Source organism: Nyctibius grandis, chromosome 6 (genome assembly GCF_013368605.1).
Source record: "Nyctibius grandis isolate bNycGra1 chromosome 6, bNycGra1.pri, whole genome shotgun sequence".
In the NCBI taxonomy this organism is placed as follows: Eukaryota; Metazoa; Chordata; class Aves; order Nyctibiiformes; family Nyctibiidae; genus Nyctibius; species Nyctibius grandis.
The window spans coordinates 77765960-77792178 of NC_090663.1; positions in this window are offsets into that span (position 1 = coordinate 77765960).

Sequence of the window (26219 nt, forward strand, 5' to 3'; positions counted from 1 at the left end):
ACTTGTTACTAATTGCTTATATTTGCAGACAGCAATCCATGCAGTTCTGGAGGCCTGGCAGCAAGTTAACGAGGTTTGAGTATGCAATAACTGAGATAAAACTGACCCAGAGAAACAACAGAGCTGTCAGGCTGTCATTTCTAACAGGCAGCATAATGAAACCTATAACAGAGGGCAGTTAAGAATAAGTGCACAATAATAATCTGGTTGGAAATAATCTAACAATCATTTTCCTCATTTAAGGATAGCCCTTCTTAACCCAGTGAATTGTTTATGTATTTATTTATTTGACAGATCTGCAGCAAAGGCAGTAACCACATGGAATAAATGTGTACGTATTTAGCATTTTTTTTTGCAGGGCATGGCAGTATTTAATTTTAAAGACAAATTCTCCAGGAGAATAATTAAATCCATGCAACTCAAGTATTCCAGGAACAGTAGTCCTCACAGGGTTGAACAGTATTTAAATATATACTGTTTGAATTCTGACCTCAGTGCTCCCAATAGGAAGATGACAAAAAATAAAAGTACATAATTGCTGAATATTAAATCTGTTGTTTGGATACACTCCGGATGCAAAAAAAAAGGATGTTCATTATAGAGAGGAGGTGGAAATTGCTCTCCACCAGAAATTAATTTTTCTTCCAAAATCTGAGTCAAGGGGAGGAAATGAACCTCAATTCTTCCTCTCCCAAAAAGGAAAATTTGCATATATTTCCTCAGGTGTGCTTAGTGTTCAGTAAACCTTCCAGTGGGTCCCGAGGCATCAGCTCTCCTACTATGTCTCTGTATGCTCCAGGGTTCCTATCGCACCCAGCAGCCAGCGTGCAGCAGCCAGTGCGAAAGCCTGGGTGTGGGTTTCAGAGGACCTGTGCACTCTGGAGGGAAGGCACTGGGACAGCCCTGCACAGAGAGAATTTGGGAGTGGCGGCGGCAGGAGATCTAATTGATTGTTTCAGTGTTGCAGCAGTGGTTTTAAACATCCAGCATTTAACATTCAAGGGGCTTTTATGCTCTCTTATTCAGCATACATTTGAAACAAAGGAAAACAAATAGAAGCTGTTACAGCATTAATCTAATTGTTTCTTGCTGTAAACAGATATTAGCGATTCTGTTTATTCACCACGGACCGTGAGTAACCCACATCACTGGCAACGGATAACAATGCCCTTCATCTCTGCTACAAACTAAGAAACCATCTTTGTAACAGCCTAATTCCTACAACACAACTAAACCACGGGAACACAGTATTTAATGTAGCAGAGCTATGTAGTTAGTTGAAAACGAATTCTGCTCCAGCATAACATGGAAAGTACATGCAGACGTTTTCAAAGTAACAGTCTTCTAGTTCCACAGCTTTTACTGGAGTGAATGAAAGACATGCAGATTATCACCGAGCACCAGAACTGAGACTGCATCACCCCTCACAGCGCCTAGCATCCTTCCAGTACTGTCAACGGAAAGACTCTTGCTGATTATCCTGCTACTCTGGGCTCCCATTATGTACAGCAATATTGAAAATAAGAGATGAAAAACGTTATCACTTACTAGTGTTATACCTAGTGATTCCTGTAGACTCTGCTTTTAACAGGCAAATATAGCAAAAAATGTTTTAATTTAAATAAACTCTCTGAATATTAGCAGAGAAATATAATAAGCCTGATCAAAATCTGGTGTTTTTTTTTATTTTTTGTATATATCATGGTGCTTTCTTCCTGGATACTATAAGAATATCAGTTTTTTGTAAGCAGTTCCTTATGCCTGCAAATATCAGGGCTTAGAAAACAGATGTGTGCTATCTTTTTAACTCTAACAAACATGCTGTTGCACTTCGTACTTGGCTTAATGTCAAATACCATAAGCCACTATGATCTTTACCTGTGCACAAACGTACTCTTGAAAGATGTGGTCAGTTTGGTTTCTATTCCAGTATTGTTATGAAACACATCTGTTACGCATAATGCTATGTTAAGTAGAAAAAAAAAAAGTACAAGATATTTTCGAAGTTGTGGTTTCTGTTGGTTTGGGAGGGGGTTTAAATTATTGGTTCAGACACTGCATAGAATAAAATTTACAGCCTGGTAAACAGGGATCAGTGTCAGAAAGCTGTTCCCACATCCCTGGAGCTGGAGAAGCCACAACAGTGTTTGCCATTGTTGCCAAAACTAGTAATTTGTTTTAGTTTAGCTGAATTTATTTTCCCCTTGAACAAAGTAACAGCTGCAACCACACAGAGGTTTCTTTTCACTTCCAGAACTTAAACAAGCTGAATTTTGAACTGTAATATGCACTGCATGAAGGACAGTGACATCTTCCTTAGCCACCGCTGACTGGAATATGTACCTTCCTTCACCATATAAAGGAAAAACTTAGCTGGTATTTCCCTCTACACGATATGGGAACATTTTCAGTGTTCCTTTGCTCATCACACTTTTACATGTGGTGACACCTTTATGTGCTTTAAAAAGCAGTAAGCTTGGGTTTCAGGTCATCGTGAAATGCCAAAATAGCTACTGAGAGTACTGAAAGTCCTTCCCTCTACCAGTAGCTTATGCATTTTGTTAATTAAGGCTACCATGAATATTTGTGGGTCTAATTTCACGTGTCCCAAAATGGAATATTTAATCTTTGAGCATGTTAAATATGAAGAAGCACAGAAAAACAAGAAAAATATCTCAAAAATTAAGCTTCTAGAAGGAAGAGAAAAAAGAACCTTTGTTTTCTCTCTCCCTTTTTAATGCAAGCTTTAAAAATACAAAACACTTGGATTCACATCCTTCCTGTGTGTGAAATGACCCACCATAGTGAAAAAGGTTGTGCTTTTTAACTATGCTTTACGCTACCGAATCATTCACAAAGGCACCAATAGATGGAACTTTGTATGAACTACTTAAATAATAATTGTATTGGATATCAAAAATAAAAATAACTACAATCTGGAGCCTAGGACATTTGCCTGGTAGGTGGAATATGATGGGTAAAAGCTGCTGAAAAGAGATCTGAAACACAGTCCTCTGTTTCATAGGAGAATACTCAAACCTATGAGATACTGAGCGAAATAAAGATAAATTACCATTTTCATTCTGTGGCAGTTTTGTGAATGCAGTCCTTCATTTCCTTGGCTTTTACTGCAACTGTTGAAACATTTCTCAGTATTTCAAAATACTGTTTCAGCACTGCATTCTCATTTCAGCTATTCTGAAAGTGCATTTTTGAGGAACAAATAATGTAAAAGAAAAATATTCAGATCAACTCCAAGTGTTCTGATTGCCTTGTAACATCCCATTGTCTGGTCAGTGTCTAAAATAAGTTTCCAAAGTTATAGAATATACAGTTTGGGGTGCATAGCAAAAGGTTAGTAGTGTATTCCTTCCAGTTAACTTTAGAACTGATGATAGAGTTTTCAGTATTTTTGGAAGACAGTATAATATGATTTCAGTGAAAAAATTATAACTTGTCATACTGATCAAAGGTTTCCATTTTCAAAATAATTGCAAAATAAAAAATGTGGAGACCTCCTCATTTATTTTAGTATTTGAAAAAATATCCTGAAACATGAAAGTGGCCTCCTGCTCCTAAGGTTAATAAGACCAACCAACCAAACAAGACCCCCCCCACTCTTTTGCAACTTGCAGAATGTTTACATAATAAGACTGCATAAAAAGAATATATGTTCACTTTTCTGTCACTCTTATAAGCCAATTGTTTATCATGGGAAATTTATTTTAATTTTAACCTAGCTAAAACTAAATCTACACTATCAATACTCAGAAAAATAGGGAAGTCCTTAATTCTAGGCCAGAACATGTGGATGATGTTCTTGCACAATTGTTAGGAATATCAGAATTTTCGTTAGCTTTTCCTTGTTATTTTCACCCTTTTTTCATTTTTCATCTATGTCCATGACCATTTTCCTCTGTCCTCTAGTAACTTAATTTTTTCAGGTTTTCTTCCACCTTATCTCTGCTATATTTTGTGTTAAATTCTCCCTTAAATAAAACAGGAATTAAGTTTTAGCTCCAGCTCAGGGCATCTTAAATTTTCATGTCTGGAACTAAGCAATACAAATCTGTGCATCTCTCTTATAAATACAGCGTGTCTAAGAGAATAGAAAATGTTCTAGTATTTATTTTTTATTTCTGTTGAACAATATTGGTAATCCAAAATGAAAAATCATGCCATTTAAGATTTCCACAGCAACAGATGATACAATTTCAGGGAAGAATACAGATACTTTTAAGGTCGGTAGCTATTTCCTTCTTACTTATTGATCTAACTATGTTAAGTTTCACTTACCACTCCGAGTCTGTGATCTTGAGGAGTTAAAAAAGTGTTGAGACCTTTTCTTCTGCTATAATCTTAATACAAAAAGGAGCATTAATAGTCCTTTAAAGGTCTTTTACCCTGTTTTGACAAAATCATTCTTGGAGCACTATTGTCAATTCTATTTAAAAATATCTTGTTGCTGGAAAGGTAAAGAAAAAAAGTAATTGCATTGATCTTGGTGCTGGAAATATGAGTGAGTTATGAATGACAGGCTAGGAAATCCTAATCAATATAAAAAGAGAGCTTTAAAGATCATTTAATTGAAGTAGAGTAAGTAGAATCTTACATGGTTTAAATAATGTCAACAGAAAAGTTACTGTTTTCAGCTCAGTGCACATGATAAGACTTCGAGAGTCATAAGCACCTAATACCATCTCAGGAATTTACTAGTGGGTAAAGATTAAAGCTTACTGTCTCCACAGGGTACTGAGCTCTTGATTCACGTTTTTTATAACATCAAGTCTGGATTATTGTAATACCCTGTTTGTAGGCCTCTTTGATACAGTGGTTTGCTGTTCATAAGCTTCAACATGCACAGATTATAACAACTCGGGTTCTCGGTGGAATTGAACTGTATCAACATCCTACCAGACTTGATTGCCTTTTTGTCAGATTTTAAATGATTTTTAAAACGTGCATGTTACCTACTTTTTTTTTGAGCATTCAATGACTTTTTTCCAACTTTTTTTTAAGGCTAACTTAATGATTTCTCATTTTCTCTGCTTGCTGTATATTATGCTGACAACTGTACTATTGGCTACAGACTCTGAAAGCAGATGTGCCCTCAACGTAACATGGAATATGGTGAGAGAAAGCACTCAGACTCGGTTAAATATTATAAACTCTACAGAACAGATTTCTTAATGCATGTTTTGCTTGTTCTCTTGTTCTGTGTTTCAGAGTGTGTCTGGCTGTGGTGAAGTAACAGTGAAAACCTGAGAAATATACTTTAGCCTTTTAAAATATACTTTTAACATTTGAAAAGTTTCACTGGAGAATAGCAGATAATACTTTATGGATCTATACAAATTAGCTATCCCAGCTATGTATTCTAATACATGAAGGCAATAAGTTAATGAGCTCACTGTACTACTCACAATTTCTGAAAAGTCATGGAAATGGGAAGAGGAAATAAGTGACTGGAGAAAAATAATACCAGTTGGTATAGTGATACCTTAAAGCAAAAAGAAGAGGGTAACCTTTTTAATTGTCATTCACTGTATCTATTCCCATCATGAAAGAGACAGTTAAACTAGAAAAAAAAAAAATCAAATATTTAGGCTTACTTTCAAGATAATTCAGCACTCCAAAGATGACTGTAAATTTCATTACAAAGTCTTCTAGTTAAATGAATAACAGTTACTTGAATATGCAGGCAATACCAAATCAACATGTACTGCAACTCCAGCTCTGAAAAGAAACGTACATAACAGGAATGTAAACAAGAACTGAGTGAAACTTGTATGAAAAATTTAGTATATTAAACAATTAATTACAGTATTTCAGTGGGTTGAAAGGTTTTGAAATCAAAACGTAGGAAACTACTGTGTAAGTGATTTTGTTTCTCTGCTAGGTAAGTAAAATAAATATGTAGATAACTAAGAGAAACTGAAATGTCACAGAATGTAATGTCAATTATCTATAAGTATCTGAAGGTACACAAATTATTCAGTTTGGTCTATTGGATTGTAATTACATTTTGGCTGAAAATGGAGGGCAAGGAGTTACTGTAAGCATTGCAAATGTCTCACAAAATGCCAGCAGCCCTCCCTATTGCAATGGTCAAAACAGTAGAAGCTGCAATATCTTGAACAATCTTGTATTATCATAAGAATTGATTGGAAATTCATGATAATCCCATCTCTAGCATCCAAGATTGTTACAGCTCTGAATTTTCCCATTCTTGAAAAAGGACTTCTCTCTCAAAAGCCGTCTGAAAGAATATTCATTCTAGTCGTATGCAGTATCCCAGACAATATACATTATAATTGTCTTGATCTGAGATTTTTCTAATATATATAGTAAAATTGGACAATCATATACAAATCCTTCAGAAACACAAAATGTAGAACATTTAAATACTTACAGCTAACCAACATAATTTGTTGAGGCCTTTTCCTCAGCACAGAACTTTTTTAACTCTGATGCCAAAAATTACCTTAAGGCAAAGACATCAGCTGCTCTGCTTTTTCCCCATGAGAAATTTTTCATAATAATTCTTTATTATCTGTTTTTAGAATGCATGATATTGGCTAAGGTGTGGCTCTGCCTTTGTGAGGAAGAGAAGGAATTACACTTCTGATTTTTTCCTGCTCTTAATTAAAATGTAGGCATATTTCCAAGACTGCGTGTATTATGAAGACCATGAGATCTATAATAAGTAGCATGCCCACTCACGTTTGTGAATCTGTGAATAATGAATCTGTATAAACCTGGAAATTATGTAGTATTGTTTTCATATGGAATATGAAATAATTTCAATTTTAATTTTATTGGAAATTTTTCAAAAAATTACCTACCTGCAACAAATACATAAGAAAAGAATACAGGAGGTTTTATTTTGTTTTTATCAGAAATTCCTCCTTCTCATAGTAATCAGCACAAAAAACTTTGAATCATAAGCAAAGTTTTTCAAACATCTTGTGTAAGTTTCATTCTAAACCAAAAATGTAAATATAAAGCTGTGATTATACAATCAAGGGCCCCCAGAAAAAAAAGAAAACTATCTAGTTTTGCATTGCAGTGAAAGGGTTGTGGGCCAAGAGAAGTCATCACATGCAAGGAAGTTATTTTAATTCTAGATTTGTATATGGATTTACCTGATTGTCTCACAGCTTTAGGTTTTATTGGAGAAAGTTCACAATGCTGGTCTCAACAACAAATCCCTGACTGTAATTTATACATAAACACACCCTCCTAAGGAAAGAAAAAAAAACAGTATCAGATTGCAAATACTTTCTGTTAGTTACTCAGAGTCAGTGTTCTTAGGAAATCTAATCTGTTTTCAGAAAATTGCGTCAAATATTAGAAAATTACTTCCAGAATCCAGTCCTGATATATCTATATAAGATGATAATACATAGGTATCTATAAATCTCAACATTCACAAACCAAAAGATGAATTATAGATAAATCTATCCAAACAACACTGAAAAAGGTATGTTGATGGAAGACGTGGGAGAGCACAGAAGCATAACAAGATCAATTTTTCTTATCCTACATTCCAGGCACACTATAATGGTATTTTTTATTCAATACTAGGGAAGAGATTCTATTGTGGGATGCTTAGCATTTAGTGTAGCTGAAAAGGGGCTTTTCTGCCCAAGCTGCTGTGGATGGCACACCAAAATCATGGTAAACTAAATTCAATGGTGCCATCAGCCCAAAGCCACCAAAGGAGCGGCCGAGCTTCAGCCCGTAGGTTCAGGCTGGCATGGCAGCAGTTGTATGCCATACAGGGATTCCCCAGGAAGGATGGTAAGTGTTGTTATCTATCTAGCCTGGCTATATAGAAATAAACATGAACCCTTCTTACCCCCATTCCCCACCACCACTTCAGTGAGGCCATTGTGTCAACCCAGCTCATTAGAGGTGCAAGGTTATGGCACAGTATTATCTCATGCAGTTTCAAACACGCAGCCTTTTTTAGTATGATTGCTTAGCTTCCTTTTTGGTCTTACCTAGTTTTACATTATCTGTGTTTTTATTCTGATTGCTTCATTACCTAGTTATATGGATAAAGCACTTTTGTAGAAAAATGCTTTGTAGGAATTCCTTCATGGGTGCTTTCTTTCCAGATTAGTTTCTCCTTTAAAACACTAATTCAGTATGATAACCTCAGATTTACTTCAGGGTAAGTGAATACAAAATTTTTTTAGTTAGTGCATTTGGTGACTATGTCCTGACTATAGACAAGCAGCTTCTCGATATTGATTTTCTTGGGCAATCCCTTTTCTGTACCTCTTATTCCATGTTTTTATAAAAATACAGATTTCCTCAGAAGTTTTTTTTTCTTTCTCTTTTTTGCCGGCTCAACTGTTTTTCTTTGCTATAGCACTGAATATGGGTTTCACTGATGTGTCTGCTGGATCTGCTGCTTACACAAACTCAGGTTATTTACTACCTTCCTGCACTGAACTAGACAAGCCCCTGAGTTACAATATGCATGCATATTGTAAAAATGATGCATATGAAGCGTCTTTCAACTAAAGTTTTCAAAGTTCTGTATAAATGTTGATCAGCTGATACAATAATTGATTTAAACAAACACACATACACTCCTTTAAGAGTAATAAGACTTCTATTAAAGTCATTTATAAACTAGGTATTTCACAGGATCATTCACGATTTTTTTTATATTTCCCATAACATGATACCAAAACTTTTTAAAGGAAAAAAGAAAAGAGAGAAGGAAGAGAGAACCCTGCCTGCCTGCCTTCTCTTCTTGACATACATGCTCACTTTTTAAAGAAAATAGTAGGCTCAGTACTGAAAATCCCAATTAAAGGAAAGAATCTCCAGGAAGCATTGTATAAGATGCCTAAATCCCAGAGAAAGGCAGACACATCCCTGTCCTCACCATTTCCCACTGGCTGGTTACACTGCTTGTCAGCTGGTGTTGTGTCTTGGTTGAAGTATTAGACACCGATCTTTCTCGCACTGCACAGAGTCAGCGTGACAGAGTCTGCTTACAGAGCAAATGCCTAAACAAGGGACATGACGACATTGCATACCCTTGCACTAAAGACCCTTTGGGGTTCTAGGTATTCTGTACTCATTCAGTATTATTCTATGCAATTGAGTTCTGGATTTATTTTTTGACAGCAAGATAATTTACTAAGTATCTCTCTGGCTTTGAAGCCAGTGCTCTACTTTTGCATCATTTCAGCTGCCAGCACTTTAAGTGATATAAATATTAATATGAACTGCTACAAGTAAAGGAAAGCCAGAAAGACAACAGATTCTTCAGGCTTCTGGTAATTTTTTTGCACTTATGAGAGAGATTGAAATGTAAAGTCCTACACAGGAGCTAAGTCTGCCACTCACAATCTATTGGTAACTCAGCCAGCAAACCCAGAGCGCTGAACAGGTAAGTTATTGGGCAGAAGTAATGCTATATAGCTCTTTATAGTAGATACTCAAGCAAATTTTTTTACAGTACGTATTTTTTCTTTGTTCAAATAGCCATTCTTTTACATTAAGCCTGAAAGCCTGGAAATACACAGACACACTCTCAAAACCAAAACCCCCTTGACAACACCACAGTATCTCTCCTAAAATCTCTATGTTCATGAAATTGAACTTCTTTATTATCCCCTTCTAAATTCCACCTGATAATTTCCCTTTGCAAGTAAAAGGTAGAGCTTTGTCCCCAAGTGGCTTAGTTTTGAAGAACTTAGATTCATTCTCCTACTTAGTTCAAAAAGAACAGAAGCAGATGGAGTCCAAGGTCATTTTCCTTTTGGGCCTAGAATGCCAGATCTGTAGAACTGGACCAGCAATAAATTTATTTCTATTATTATTTCATATTTTACAATGAAAGGAGTTATATCCTGGATGTATATATGATTAATAACAATAAAACAATGAAAAGTCTAGAAAGCACATAAAATAAACTAAAAACAGAAAATGAAAGCACTGTGAATAGTTATGCAGTGTTGTATATGAGCACAGGATATGTAAAGCATTCATTGGCATTTAATCCTGTAATCAATGAAATACTCCCTGACTGAGAATTTCTTCTGAACATTCTTTTAATCTTAAATGTCATGATGAAAAAACAGGGAATGCAAAGACTGTAATAATTTTTATTATTAGCTCAGACCGGCTAGCACCAGTGATAATTAAGAAGAGGAAAAATTGCTGTGAAAATGTTGCATTTATGTATGTGGATTAAGTAAATAATTAAACATTAAGATGATTTACTTTAATTAACATATTCAACAAACTTACCAGCCACTTACAGGAAAGATAAATCAAACTATAAGTGACTTACCTTTAAAGTGGGCAGAGACTTACTCCCATTCAGGAACTTCCCTTAGATACTATCATTGTCCAGTGGGGCGGAGCTTAGAAATAAAACATATCATTGTATGATAAGGCAGTAAACACTTCAGTGCTAAAGAATAAATTAAAAAACTATTCTAAAGAGCATTCTGATATAGACCTTTGATTTAGTTTAGTATTTGCTCTATTGGAAACCCAAATGCTTTTGCTCTAACACACAATCACTATATACAGAGAAGGACCCCCAAACTGTAATGCATTAAGGACATTTTTTCTGTTACATTTTGTTTCCAGAAATCACACCTGAAGCACACCATCAAAATTATGTGATATTGATGCTACTCAAGGAACAGATAACAAAACACCCTAATGTCAAAAGTCATTTCGTTTTTCCATCAAGAAGAATGAGGCCGTCTCTAAACATATTAAAATATTATTCACTTTGACAATAAAACTAGTTCCAAGACATGAACTATTGCTATATTAGAGGAGGGAAGCAATCAGTATTTTTCATCTTCTAAGAATCTCTATAATACAAAAAATCCATCATGTCTAATGGAATCAGTAAGTACCTGGAAGGCAAATGTCTTTTCTTATTTCCAGTGTGAAATCTGGTTTGAAACAAGCACTTACAGTTAACTCACTTCTCTAATATCCAGAAAATTTTGACTAATAATGAATGAATATTATCCATATCTTTTTTTGAAATTACATAAATTTTTCATTACTATTCCATGGTACATTGTTGTACTATTAAAGGGTCCTAAAGGGATGTATATGTGGCTGCACTTAATACTTAGCAGTACTACAAATGGTAATATTTCCAAAGATTTTAACCTAAAGCAGTTAGTTGTTCAAAGTTGTTAGCTGTTATTACCCACTTGCTATTATATTTTTTCTGCTAATCTATTAGATTTACTACAGTCTGTTACACTGCAACATTCGTGCTATATATACTACCTGCATTCTATATAAGTAATTTTAAATGTGCTTCATGTCAGATATCAAATCAAGCAATATGGGTGTTAAGAATACAACTTCATGCATTTCATTGTGAAAAGGTTCATTTTGACTGAGTGGTAATCAGCCCTCATGGATTTAATGAAACATATACTAAAAAAAGAAACGCACAGGAATGCTGAGTAAACTTTTTGACTTACTTTCATATGTACAAATCAAGAACTTCAGTACTTTAGCTGTGACAGGCTGACCCTTTCTCTGTCAATATTTAAGTTGCTGCTGCTCTAGATCAGCTCTAGTAGTTCAGTAATCATCACAGAGACCATTACAGTTTTGTTATTGGTATAGTGTACTTAATCCCTTTAACTTTATGCATCAAGAAGTTGGATTATTGTGATGGACTTTCTCTTTGCTTGGGAAAGATAGAATTCTCTCTGAAGCAGGGACAGTTATTTACTTCTCACTTATTTAAGACTCAGTCAGAACAGCCGCTCCATATTGTTTACTTTCTTCTCCACTGAGGAGCAACCTATGGATGCATTGAGTTCATTCTTCTTTTATTCCTAATAAATCACTCCTGTGTCACATGTCTAGTGGAGTCGAGTTCCATATCTAAGGCATAAGCAAGCCTACGTGAGCTTTTTCTATTAGACTGTTTTCACAAGGAGTGAAATGTGACTAAATGCCTTAGTTCTCTCAAAGTGTAGTTCTCTGGACCTGCATAGGATGGGGAAAAATACTGTCCTAATTTAATTTACAGGAATTGTTACCATTTAAGTTTACTGCCAGTTTTACTACCAATATTAATTACTTAAGCCAGTGCCACTGTGTGAATCATAATTGTAAGCAGGTTGTGTTTTACATGTTTAACAGTGTTTAGAATACAAAACGTATTGAGATTAGTTAACAGGAGACTTTATTGTGATGCCAGAGATATAACATAGAAACCGTAGCACACTTACATCTTCAGACTGGTCCATCAAAGAGAGACTTGTTCAAGGTCTCTTAGTTGCATATTTTATTATCTACATGACAACTTCCCGTCACCAATACTAAAGCAGCCAATTCATAGTCATTAGAAATAAATTTCATAATACCTAAACATCCACAGCTTCCTGAAGATCACAAGCGCATATTGCCAGTGCAACCAAATAGTGATCTTGAAACGGCTTCCTTTGACCACCAGCCTGAGCTATATTTGAAAGGACATAAATAGTCATGTGCTTCAATGTCCTAGTCAAAACCTCTGTGCTATCTAGCCACTTCTTTAGTTAGGCTTTTAAAGGCTGGGTAATGTTATTATTTTTGAAAACATGGATTTAAAGAAGCCATTTTTATGGTGTATTGAATCATGATTTGCTTTAATTTAAAATTGCTACTTCCTTTGTTTGATGCATATCATTTTGCAAATACGCTCTGGTTAATGGGACTTTATAAAGTGCAAAATTAATGATCAGCCTTATTTAAAGACCAGTAGCTAATGTCTCTTTTCTGTGTGAAAATACAAGCACAAAAGCACAGCATTCAGACTGAACTCTTAGTTACTATGGTGATATCATGAAGCATGGTAGCAAATGTTATTTTAAAGCATTCTACCATTTCCTATTCAAATGGTTAGCACAAAGTATTCTCCAGTATATTTAGTTAATAGCAGATCAATGTCTTTGTTCCTCTCCTGTCAGGCAAATTATAGACAAAGAGGAGTCATACTGCTTAACAATATTGCTATGGGAGACTGGATTAAAATAATCAATATGGCTTTTAACACATGCTTTTCATTTTAAACAAAACTCTAAAATTCCAATTCTTGGATTGTCTCCTGCCAGTAATTGTATTGGATTACATTATAACTATTATTTCCCATAGCAACCAACTGTAGGAACATAGGAATTACCACAGGAAATCAGATGTGTGGTCCATCTTGTCTGACATCCTGTTTTTCAGACTGCCTGATCATACATGCCCTATCAAAATGCACAAGAAAACATATATCAGGAGAAAGAGGTCGATGAGACAGCTTCTATGTCGTTCATGTTATATGGGGCTAGCGAAAAGACTAAGTATGGTTCTAATGCCAGAACTGTGTTGGGTAACACACCATGGGGCTGCTGGGTTAGCTGTAATTGAGTTATATTAACTTTAGAGATTTAAGTTCCCAGGTGGAATCTAGTGTTTAAATCACGTAAATTCTGCTGAAATTGTACCTTAAACAGTAAACATTACAATGAAGGTCTTCCTTACTTTTAAAATCAATTTAATTTCTACAAAACAGTACACCTCATATCTCAGGACAGGATCAGATAGTCCTTGTCTTCTCAAATTCATCAAGTAAAATTGTTGTTATATTTGTGAGTATCACGACAAATGTGGCACTGCAGCTTTGCACTAGTTCTCAGTAATGGAATGTATTGGCCACTGTCCCAGGTATGGTAAATGAACATAGTTTCATCTGTGAAAAAAATCCTAGTGTATATTTCCTAAGGATCTATTCCTTTTAATTCTACCACTGCCTACAAAGCTGGTATTTTATAGCTGCATGGTGACAGTATTGCTGAATCCTGAATTATCTGACTTTGGTGCCAGCACTACTACACGGTTCAGTGTCTTAAGTAGCAATCTGCTGTTAAGTCTTTCAAAGAAAGGAGCCCTCATGAGGGCAAACTAGCCACCTAAAATCAACAGACAAATTCTCACTTTGCTAAAAACTATATGAGTCATATATTCAACTATATATACAGGTAGAAAGAGATAAAGGAAGTAGCAAAGAGTGGTACTTAAAACAATACATCATTATATAGTATCATTTTGATTACTAAGTAGAAAGTAAAATTTTAAAAGCAGTTTTCATAACTCCAGTGCATGTGCAACACCAGGAAAGCCTTCTGTTCATTAAAATAAAACAAATGTCAAAATAAGACAACAGAAAACAAAAATTCCCAAAGGAGGTTAATTTTTCAATACCATTATGTTGTGCATGGTAGTTCTTATATTACCAATCCACTCTCCTCTCTTCTAAGTTTTGAAGTACTATTTAAGGCCTCTCCTCCAAGGAGCCTGAATAAAAAGCTTGCTGTACAACAAGCATGCTCGTTCAGTTACATGTCCTCTTGCTTTCTCTATATGCCTCTAAAGTTTAAATTTTTCATAAGTCACTGGTGATATGGGGGTATCTGAATCTGCAGTTCAAAAAGCTGCCGTAATTTTAAAGTATTTCGCATGTAACTGGGCATGTTTCCAGAGAAAGGAAATAGTCAAGGATGATTCACTGAAATTTATGGGGTTTAGGGGCCAAACTACTGCAAAATTACAAATTATTTTTTGCGAAGAAAACAAAAAGGCAGGGGGGAAGGAAAAATGCTTATTATGGCATTTCTGACACACTTCATTTTACAAAGGAATTTCATATATATAAATATATATATATATATTTATTTACACACACATTAAAAGTTGGGTATAGTCCCTCTTCTGAGCTGGGAGACCAAAGTTAACTTTCTTACTCTGAGTGAGGCCGGGAAGGGCTAGGACTTGGTGTTACACCCTAAGTGAACACCATGCGCCTGAACCACATGATGAGCAATAGCAGCGCCTCTGCCTCAAGACCTCCTTTAGGCAACTCCAGTTTCCAGATGTCCTCTGCTTAACTAAAAATGGCTGTAACAGAAATGCAACAGATCCTTTCAGGTTCTCTAAACCTTTTTTCCCCTCCTTACTTTCTAGGGGAAATATATTAAATCTATTTTGGATCAAAGTTCAGCCTCCTCAAGCCAAACCTGGAGCAATCAGCATGTTTGGAAGAGCATGACAACCATTTAATAATCCCACATGACCCATGAATAAGGTCGGTCATTTTAACATTTCACATGTATATCAGACACAAAGGTGGGGTGTCTCTTGCTTTTGAGTTATTCCTCTATAATTGATGTTGTCTAACAATAATGTCCTTGGTTTCAGAGACTGGGCAGGTAACTTTTATTCATATAAAACTTGATTTTACAAATTACTAAGGACTCAAGGCTAGACATAAGTTACATGCTTAATTTTCAACATACAGCTAGTATTAGTGATTTAAATTACATTACTGACAAATGTTTGTGTGCTCTTCTGTCTCAGGTCAAAGAAGATACAGTAACTCTTAGAGCTAAAAAACCCAAGTAATCACATGGAATTAAAGCAATTGAATTGAATAAGTGTTGCTGGACTGAGACCTTAAATTTGCAAAAAATATTGGAATTGTTTTCCCTCAAGTATGCTACCAAATTATTTCGTTTTTATTTTGTTGTAGATTCACCAGTAATTAATCCTGAAAGATTTCCAGAAACCCAATTAAAAAAAAATATATCCAGATGAAGTCTGCCAAAATTTCAGACTGTGAACTTGTTAGATGAATGGACAAATATACTGAAATTATGAGACAAGCTGTTATTTTCTGCAAGAATATTTGCAATGGTCTGCTGATTTGTGTTAATGTCTTAAGATGTCCTTAAAAAATGGAGTCAGCTGTTCATCATAGCTTCATTGTCTAACTAGTCCTTCTAGGCTTCTTAGGAAAGGAATTGATTCACAGGTTTTCTCTATATGCAAAAGATAAAAATTAAGGCTGAAATTTGCCAGTGTTTAAATATCTGTTGTTTTACTCATGAGGAAGATCAGCCACAGGGAAAGACAGATAGTCTGGAACAAACCCAATGCATTTAAGTGTTTCATTCCACAGGGTTTTTTTTCTTAGACTCCTATTTACATTTCCTTAACCTTCTGCTTTAGTTTGTAATATCTGGGGAAGCCCCATGTCTGATTACTAAAGTGGCTCTGAATTAAGAAAATTTCAAAGGTATTACTGGCAATGACTTCCCATTTACTTTCCAGGATAATTCCTTACATACATTCTTAATCTATATTAACCTTATTTTAAATAATTTAAGAAATCTACACTCCATCACTTTCCTCAAACATTTCAGGATCCCAGCAGAGGATTCCAAATCTACATTTGAATATATGGTGTATATATTCAAGTCACTCCCGAAGTCAAGTTTGTTGATGATTTATCACAATTCCAATGACCAGCCTCAGACAAACAGCTAAAGCATATCTCTTTGGCAAACCATTTAACTGATTACAGGATATACCTGAGAAGAATTTTCTCACTAAGCTTTTGCCTGGAAGCTTTTGCCTCACAGACAGGCCTGGTGCTGTGTAGTGAGGACAATTTAATTTAAAATTTTCTTTTTAAATTAATATCACAGGTAGATCCAAGTGTCATGACAATACTGGTTACAGTGACAGCTTGAACAAGTCCATAGCATCTAAACTTCCAATTAAAAAAAAAAAGCATTATGACTGATACCTTTCTGTGGCCTACTAAAAAAAAAAGGTAATTATGCTATGGCATTTCACACATCACTATAGAGATCAAGGAAAAAATGTCTTCCTTTGCTTGGATTTACACATCTATGGCCATATATTCATATATTGGTCCATGTTGCTAGGATTTTCACATCTGGTCAGTCATCAACTATTAGCTCTATCAGAACAAGCTATAAGACTAACAATGAATGAGATGATCTAGTATAGCAAATTCCATTTTCTCATTCTCTTCAGTAAAATCATTATACACGCCTTTTTCTTCAATTACATAGTTCTTTTATTGAAAGCTGACACTCAAACTGATACAATACATAAAAGGAGACATAATCCTCATCTGCAGAGTTTCTCAGTGTAACAACACAGAAAGCTATTAAAACTTCAGAGAAGTTCTGAATTTTTTTTCCCATTTATATGTACATACATATACGCACACATAATTCATATACACACACACGTACATGGAACTAAGAATATGAAGCCAATTTTATTTAAATATTTGGTGTATACTATGCCAGGAGGCATTATGGGAAAGAAAGACATGAGGCTAAGATGAAACTGAGTGGGGTGAAGTGTCACAAATGTGAAAAATATAAGAACATTCTTTTACTAGAGATTATGAGCACCTTACTGTAAAGAAATTGAATTTGCCTTCTAAGCTCTACCTGATATATATTTACCTCCTGCAGTTCTCCCATAAATGTAGCCATAAAATCTGAATAAAGGAGGTTGATTTGCCTTTTTCTAGGAAGTATCACAAAACAGAATTATATATTTTTGGGTAGATTTATCCTACATTATATTGAGCAGGATGCTATTTATTACTGTTATGTAATGAACAGAACTTTGGAAATTAGTTGGCAGTGGGCATGATGGTTTAAGTGATGATTCAAATAAAAAAAATTAGCTTTTCTGGTAGGATGTGACCATGTATTACTTTTAATGAGCCTCACAAACCCAGAAGATCAGCCCTCATGAGGGAAGGTTGAAACATTCCACCAGCCAAGCAATTTAAATTCTAAACGTTTACCAGAAGACATAAAGGTCAGATATGTACCAGTATCTCCAGACACATAGATATGTTATCTCCTCCTCTGAAGGAAAAGAATTATTAGAGACAGACGGTAGATGAGAATCAGAAATTAGATGCAGGTACTTCTGCTAGAAACAGCATCAGGTGAAATCTCACCCATGGGATGATATATCCTCCAAACTCAAGTTCTAAAAGATCTGCTGATCAAAAAAGAATATTCAAAATAAGCCCCAAAGCAGGACTATTCTTGCTGAGCATCCCTTTATTCTTACAATACCAATTATATGAACTGTTAGGCTCACATGATTTTGGGATAACATAAATAACGGAAGTATGTGTAATAGCAAGTCAATAGTTAGGGAGTAAAGATGCTGAAAGTTGATCAGAAAGAGTGACTCTGACTGGGGATGCTTGGATAATTGGGATTCCACTGCCTTTCCCTTTTCAAAAATATCCAGAATGCTATCTTACTTTGGAATAATGAAAAACAAATGAAAGCTACACAGTTAATTTGATTTATTTCAGCCTCCCTCCAAAGGTTTGTTTCTCCAATCTGTTCGGTTCCTGCTATTGGTTAGAGTTGATCTTCCTCCTAAATGAACCTCTTTGGAAGGATAAATCTATTTATAAATAGAAAACAAATCAAGCAGGCAGGCAGAGCAGTGTCTCTGTGATTGCTGAGCTGTGACATAAAAGTTTTTTATGTAGGAAAGAGAAAAGAACTCCGATAAACTCTTTTAAAATGCCTGGAGTTCTTAATGCAATTGCTAAATTAGAAGATGTATGACCACTAAGCCTGGCACAGATGTAGCTCGGCAATGACTGGCAAACCCACAGGGGCAGAGCACTAACTGGGGGAATGACGTAGCACATAATAAGCTATGTTTAATAGCATAAAGAAAAATAATCAGGATTCTGGTTCTTATTCAGATCCTGCTAGATTCAACCATGTAGTTGGAAGAGAGTAACTTTAAATGTTGTTAGCAAGTCTCAAAACATAAACAGTTTTAAGGGAGAAGGACTGACAACAGATAGAAAAAAAGGGAATTTAAATAGGAGATGAAACTACAGCTTTTATGTATTTCATGGCTCAAGAGTTTCAGGTCTTAAAATCATAGCTTCATCAAACTGGAAGACATGATACATTTGAGACCCTCTAAATTTTAGCAATTAGCACAAACAGAAGAAACAAAATTGACTCTTCTTCTTTCCCAGCCACTTCCTCAGAACTTCACGAGACATCATGTTTAAGGTAATTCGAGATTAGTTTGGTTTGCATTTGTTCAAAGTTTGAAAACCCAAAAAACTAACCCCCATTATTGTGTCTGACTTTACCACAACAACAACAAAAAGTTCAGTAATTAGGGCACTCCTTAACATCCTTAACAAAAATGGAATCTTTGGCTATATGCACACCTCTTGTTCAGATGGGTAAAGTTAAAAATAAAAAAGTTGTGGCGAGATAGAAGAAACAAGAAAAAAAGGTGACTAAAACAGACAATAGGGACACCTTCCCGAACACAAAACCACAAGGGAATATGATAGATGTACTTCACGTTAGCTTTCCTTAATGACTGTAAGGCTTTGTTGCCTCTTTGTCCTGGGCCCTATTGATAATTTTAGGTTCAAACAATAGAGACATCTAACAATACTGAGAAAAGAACTTAGTAAAGGACCTCATGTTAGAGACAGTTTTCGGGCTGAAAGGACAGTTATCTTCAGACACTCTTTCAAAAATATTATGACTGATTTTTAAAAGTACTGTCTTCTACGTAAGTAATAACATCCTACAATTGATACATTCCCATTCCCACGAGATTCATTCAGCCTAAAATTATTCCCCACCAATACATTATTTGTAAAAAGAAAGTTGGGATTTTTTTTTCCTTTATCCTCCTCTTTTTAAGTTCCCTTTGTACTTATGCTTTAGCACCAACTGATTCATTGCTCGGTTAAGTCAACTGTAGGTACCTCAGAGCCTGTTCATGAACATTCACAGAACTCAAAAGAAAAGTTGCCCAAAAATCAAATTTGAATGAAAAACTAGGACATCTGTCACATAGACAAGTAACCCTGAAGAGGTGTTTTGTTGAAAGAAACTGAAAGAGAAAAGTTAGCTGTGAAAAAGAGAGTTGCCTGGGTTTTTACTCTAAACAGCAGGGAAAATGAGTCAAAAATTGATCTCAAAAATTGATATATGTTGTTGAATTTTCTGAAGTCATTACTGTTATCCTTTCAGCAAAATACTCATGTTGTATGCTGTTTGTGCAGCAAAAAAAGTATTCCTTGCAAAAAATGCTAGGCTTTCAAATGGTTTTAGAAGGTAAGGGATGTTTAATAAATTTTACTAAGAACTCTTACCTATTTGCAGGCATTCTTGCTGTTGACAAGGCTTCTTCTACATGAACTGGCACTGGGAGATTTCCAGACAACTAGGGCAGGCTGCACAGCATGCTGCTCTACTGCACCCATTGTGTAACTCCAGGCAGAGCTCCTACTGCAAACTATATCCATAAAATTAGAATACAAGGAACCTATTGTTTACTATATAACTCAAAGGATTCACCCCCATTTTTTCTTTTTATTAGCAGTCCATTGCTATGCAGTAGCAATTTGAAATTAAGCAATAAATTAACCTTTACAGAAACAGGCAAATACATCTTTTCCTATAGTCGTGGAAATCTATGCAAACTCAGGCATTGTATGAAATCTATGCAAACTCAGGCATTGTATAAGCCAGTGGGACATCCACACCTTGCACATGCTCTGCAAGACTTCATAGAATTTCAAGATTATTTCCCACACGCCATCAGGGCACTACTGGACTTGTCCTAAATTGCAAATTCTGTAGTAGGGCCATAGCCCACCATTTTAACTTATGTGGACAACATCAGGACTTCCCAAACAGAAAGAATGCTGTCTGTTCCTCCTGCTGATGTGTCAGTTGTACCAAGGTACTGAGCTGCTCAGTTCCCTTCTTCACACTGCACAACTCAGGGGTGAGCATGCTTTGTAAAAACATGTGCATATTTCATAAAGCATACGAAAAAGCTGGGGTTGAACAGGCTACGTTAATTTTGGTTTTGCTTAATTTTAGAATACTTGTGGGCATAATTACTAAGAACAGGTATGCAATATCCAAGTCACTATTGTGATTTCTAAATTGATTAAGACCTTTTAGTATTAGAGAAATGATGCTAATATTCAAAGAGCCAGACTTCTGAGCATTTGATCATACTGGACCGAAAATATTTTGTACTTTTAAATGCTCACTTTCCATTTCTCTTCTATTAAAAAAAAAGTTCAAAGGAAATATTTGAGCTGTTCCTTCATAATCTCTATTAGTACATAAGTTCCTTGAACCTGAGCTATCATGTCTGGGGCTTACCCAGTAGAGCTTATAACTTGTTTGATCTGGAGCTATTTGGCTTTGTGCCTCCTGGACCAAGTCCCTCTGGACCCCTCTGACCTTAAAAGAATTGCTGTTGACTCAGACATCCTTAATTCATCTGTCAACTTTAGCAGTAGTTTGACTGAAGTTAAAATTACATCATCCTTTACCTAAGCTAGTTTGCTGGAATTCACGCAGTCTAATTGAGGCATCCTTTTAATAAGAGACCTTTCACTGAGCTATTCTTAATAAATACAAGAAGAATACATCAAACACATCAAAATTCTTATGTGTCATAAGACAAATTTATACATACATTTTAAAAACAATATTTTTCCTACTTGGCTTCATTGCTAAAGCTCAATACAGCTCAGATTTTACATTTCCAAGTAGTTATTTCTGAGTTATTTCACAGCAAAACTCTGACCATAATGTATATGAAAAGATGTACTCTGTCATGTTCATAGAACTCACTAACAACTCCTTCAGGTTTCATGTAAGCAGAGACTGGGAATGATTTGCTAGAGGATCAAGGATATTTGCTTCTCTACCCATATGAGAACTAGCTAGTATAAAGTGAACCACTAAGCCATGTGGCACTGTAGCAGCTTATATAGGCTGAACTTGTAAGTCTCCCAAATGAGCTTGAACATTTATATTATGTACTTCAGTAAGGCAGTGAACTGCCATTATATTGCAGAACTCATTAAGCACCATACATTTAAAATTTATCAGACCTCAATGTCATACTCCTAAAACAAAGATTATAGGTCATGTTTACAGTACTATTCTAGCAGTGATTCTGGAAAAAAAGAATAGAAGTCTTTCTAAATATCCATTTCAGACTGACTTCTTAGAAAGTTGTCTAGCTGAAGAGTTGATATGGTCTTCAATGGTGTAAACAGGTGAATAACTGGAAAAAAATTAAGTGATGGCATTATTTGAGATGTCTACTGGAACAATATATCCAAATCTGTTCTCCACACACTTAAAATGATGTTGCAAAATTTGGGAGACTAGAGTAACAAACTGCAAGAATGACTTAAAGACTGGAAAATCTGCTTACAGAAAGAGATTTAAGAGGTTCAATCTATTTAGCTCATCAAAGTCAAGCTTAAGAGCTCTACAAGTACAGACATGGAAAGAGGATATCTTACACCAGAGGGCTTTCCCACATAGCAGGCTAAGATACAACTATATGCCTTGACTGCAAGTTAAAGCTCAAAAAATGCAAATTAGAAATAAGGTATGTTTTAAATAGGAAGAATTATTAACCAGTAAGGAAACTTAGTAAAGGCTGTTCTGGATTCTCTCATATTTGAAATGTTTAAAACAAACCTAGAATTTCCCTTTTGTTTCTTAAAAGACATGATGTGGCATGACTTGGTGTTCAGCTAGAAGATTATGAGCCTGTCCTCGTAGTCTCTTGAAGACAGCTCCAAGTTAGTGTTGTTACCTCTCTGGAACAGCCAGTGACAAAGCTTGTGCCTATTCTGTTCAGCAGAGGCAGAGAAAGCTCTGGTCCATCTGCAAAATCCCAGTACAGTCATATCCAATAAATGTCTCTGTGGGGTCAACCAATGAGTTGACTCCTTTTCTGGTCAATAATAACATTTTAAAAGGCAATTTCATGGTAATTTATCTGATCTACTGGATGAGATGAAGATCCAGAATAAGCCTCCAGAAAAGATCTCTTTCTCACTGTCAATTATGGCTACACTCAGAATCTTGTTATGAGAAAAAGGGAAAACAGTGTGCACGTGGAGTGAAGAATTCATTATTAGCCCAGTTAATGCTTTAACAGGCTAAAATTCCAAATCATCTAATTAATTTAAGAAAGCTTTATTGATAATTCAGTTTAAATTGTCATGCAAAACATTTCTAGTGTACCCCATTTCCAGTGCTCCTCTAGGTCCTAATGTTAATAGTTTCAGACTTCCTCAAGAAGAGAAGGAGAAGGTGACAAAGCATCCTGAGGTCTTTGTTGGGAGGATTCTAATGTCCCTGGTGGAAGGTTCTTTCTTCTAAGTGTTGGGGTCACTTAGTGTTATTTGTATATGTTTTCCTTATCACAGACTGCTTCCTTCTTAGCAGCGCCCAGTTAAATCCTGCAAGTTGCAAGGGATTTTTCCCCCAACCCAGTGAACACAAAGGACTGTTGCTTGTTATGAAGGGACCACCAAGGGGTACCAGGCCATCCCCAGAGCCAGCGATAGCAGGGGAGGCAATGGACAGCCACTTGCCTGCTTTGCAACTGTTATCCCAGCTAAGCCCAGACAGGGCCATGGCAAGGCCAAAAAGCCTGGTGCTGTTAGGGTAGTTAAAACCTCTGGCTACCTACTAGTAAATGGCAGAAATTGCTTTTACTGGACTACATTTGAAGAGATTATAGAGTGACTACTTTAGCTGCAGAAATCAACATTTTGTCAGACTTCATCACTCATTCAAATCACTTAACAACAGCAACTTTTAATAAGGTCAGGAGCAGAGGACATCAAGCACTGCGTAGCAGTAACTGAGGTCTTAGAGAATTGAAACTTCACGTGCTCTTAGGACTCATACTGTAAGTTCTAGTTTTTAATTACTTGATTAGGACAGACTAAAGTTGTTAGTTTCTCTTATATAACATTCTTAAAGATCTTGGTTCCTTAGTTTAATACCAAAATATCTTCTCTCTTTTTTTTTAAGGCAAACATACCATCTAAGCAAGGAACCACACAATCTTCCATCTCATCTCCACTAATAGCTACGTTTTGTTCCTAGAGTAAAAGGCATAAACACCTTATCCAGAAAGCTGCTCACTTCTCATATTGATTTTTGCTACAAAGGTGGGAAAACACTCTTTTATGAAAGAAACTTATTGAAAAAAAAACCTCAGGTAATGCTTTAGAGTTTCTCTGCCAAAAGAAAAAAAAAATCAGCAAAACAAAAAAAACACCCACAAAGAATATTTGTTACTTCAGAAGATCAAGCTTGTTCTAATTAGGTCTTTTAAATCTGAAAGTAAGAGCAATCACATACTTAGAATTTGTGCAAAGAAATAGTAGACTACTTCATTTTTTCTGAGATTAATTTCCATCTGAACTGGAATAGACATAATTCTATTTTGGATCAGCCACATAGACCACAGTTAATAACTGGTGAGTGTAGGACTGAAATGACTTGGGTTTGAAGCACAAAGCACAGTTGCTTGGTAAATGCCCTGCAAAGACCATTTGCCTGCAGAGAAACCACAGTAACAGCTCGAAGCACCAGTGTTGTTGTGGACCACTAAAATACTGCAAACAGGAACAATGATGTATACAATATATAGGAAAACACCTTAAATCTAATCCTGCCTCCCTAGAACCCAGTATCAAAACCTTGATTCCAGAGGATCGATACTGTCTTTTTTAAAGACAATGGAATGACAGGCACCTTGCAGAGTAAAATACTCTCACACGAAATACTTAGTGATAAAAACTTATACTCAGTGATGTAAATGCACAAAACAGACCACAAGGAATGAGCTTTAAAAAATTATAACTGAACAGGATTAATTTATTTCAATAGTTTTCACTGGGACTTTTTTCTTCTACGTTATTGCCAGTGCCAGAACCATTATTTAAGAACTGCTACATTGAAAGTACATAATTAAAACTTCTATTATGCACCATAAATGGTTTGTGCTTTACTTCCAAGTTATGGGATTATTGCAATTTTTTTCTCTTAATTAAGCATTATATGTTAATTCTGCTTTTTTCCCTTAGAGTCATTAGCATATAAATACAGGCACTGACTCTATCTGCAATTCTCTGTAAAAGATTAAGTTTTTAAATTCCAATGGACTAATAATTTATTAAAAAATAAATATGCTTCATGAAATTACTGTTGCCCTAACATTTCCATTAATAAATGCATATCTAGAATAGAAGTGATTCTAAAACTAATTTGGACAAGATGGACAAATGAAGTTTTAAATAATTAAATGGGTATTTACTATTTTAAATGCTATGCTTTGTTTAAAATATATGCCTTTAGTTCAGAGGCTATTTTCTTTTCCATTTTAAAACATTGAAGAAAAATATAGTTAAGCATTTCTTTGTTGACATTTCTTATCTTTTGTAGCAAACAAAATGTCAGATGATATAGTCTCAATATTAATTATTGAAGATTGTAGCAATATTCTGAAGAAAGCTGTTGAATTGGAAAAAGTCTCCGAAATACGTTCTTCTAAAAAATAGGAGAAATTAAATATTCACTTGCCAAAAAAAGCAGGAATCCATGTTCTTCTTCACATCCTATCCATTCTTTGTACTCTCATCAATTGAAATTGTATGTATATCTCTCCATATCCATTTTTCTTATCATAAACCAGGCAAAGACCATGCATTCTACCCGGTGACATAGATAACACTCGCAACATCACTGGTGAAAACAGTATGAGAGATCGTATGTTTGTTTTCACTTTTATACCATATTCCCCTAAGAGGGGTGAAGAAGAACCCCTTGGCAGAAGGGGGATGTTATTTCTACCTCCTGCATTCTTGCCCAGCTTCCAGAGTGTGGCAGAAGCAGCTGTGACAGTCACTGCAAAGAGCAGCATCCACATCTCAAGCAAGGAGCCTACAAAGAGATAAAGAAGCACATGGTCACAGGGTCCATGACTTGGGCACTTCTTCTTTCAGCCCACATTTTGGAAAAACAGGACTGATTTGAAAGAGAATTCAGAGTTAACTAGCGTAATTTTCCTCCAGTAGCTTGCCAAATGTCAGGGTGTCTTCTGTCTTGTGTTGACAGCCTTTGCAAATTGGACTGAGTGATGTTTGTTAATCCATAGGGAACTTCCACATCTTCCTTGCTTATGAATCAGATGGTGAGCTCCTGGCAGCTGACCAGAAAGACAGTACCTTTTCTCTGCAGCATTATCAGCTGGAAAAGTTTGTTACTCTTCTCTGCCGCAGACACATTCTTTCACATGCTAAATTTTCTCAGGTGGACCTATTGTAGGGAGATTTGGCTAGACTGCATAAAACTCTTTATTACTACACAGACATGGTTGCATCAGCTATTCATATCTTTGAGGGGCCTAAAGGAGTTTTCTGTATGGCCTGTTCAATAGTTAATATATGTTCTGTAACAGCTTCTCTGACAAGTTTCTTA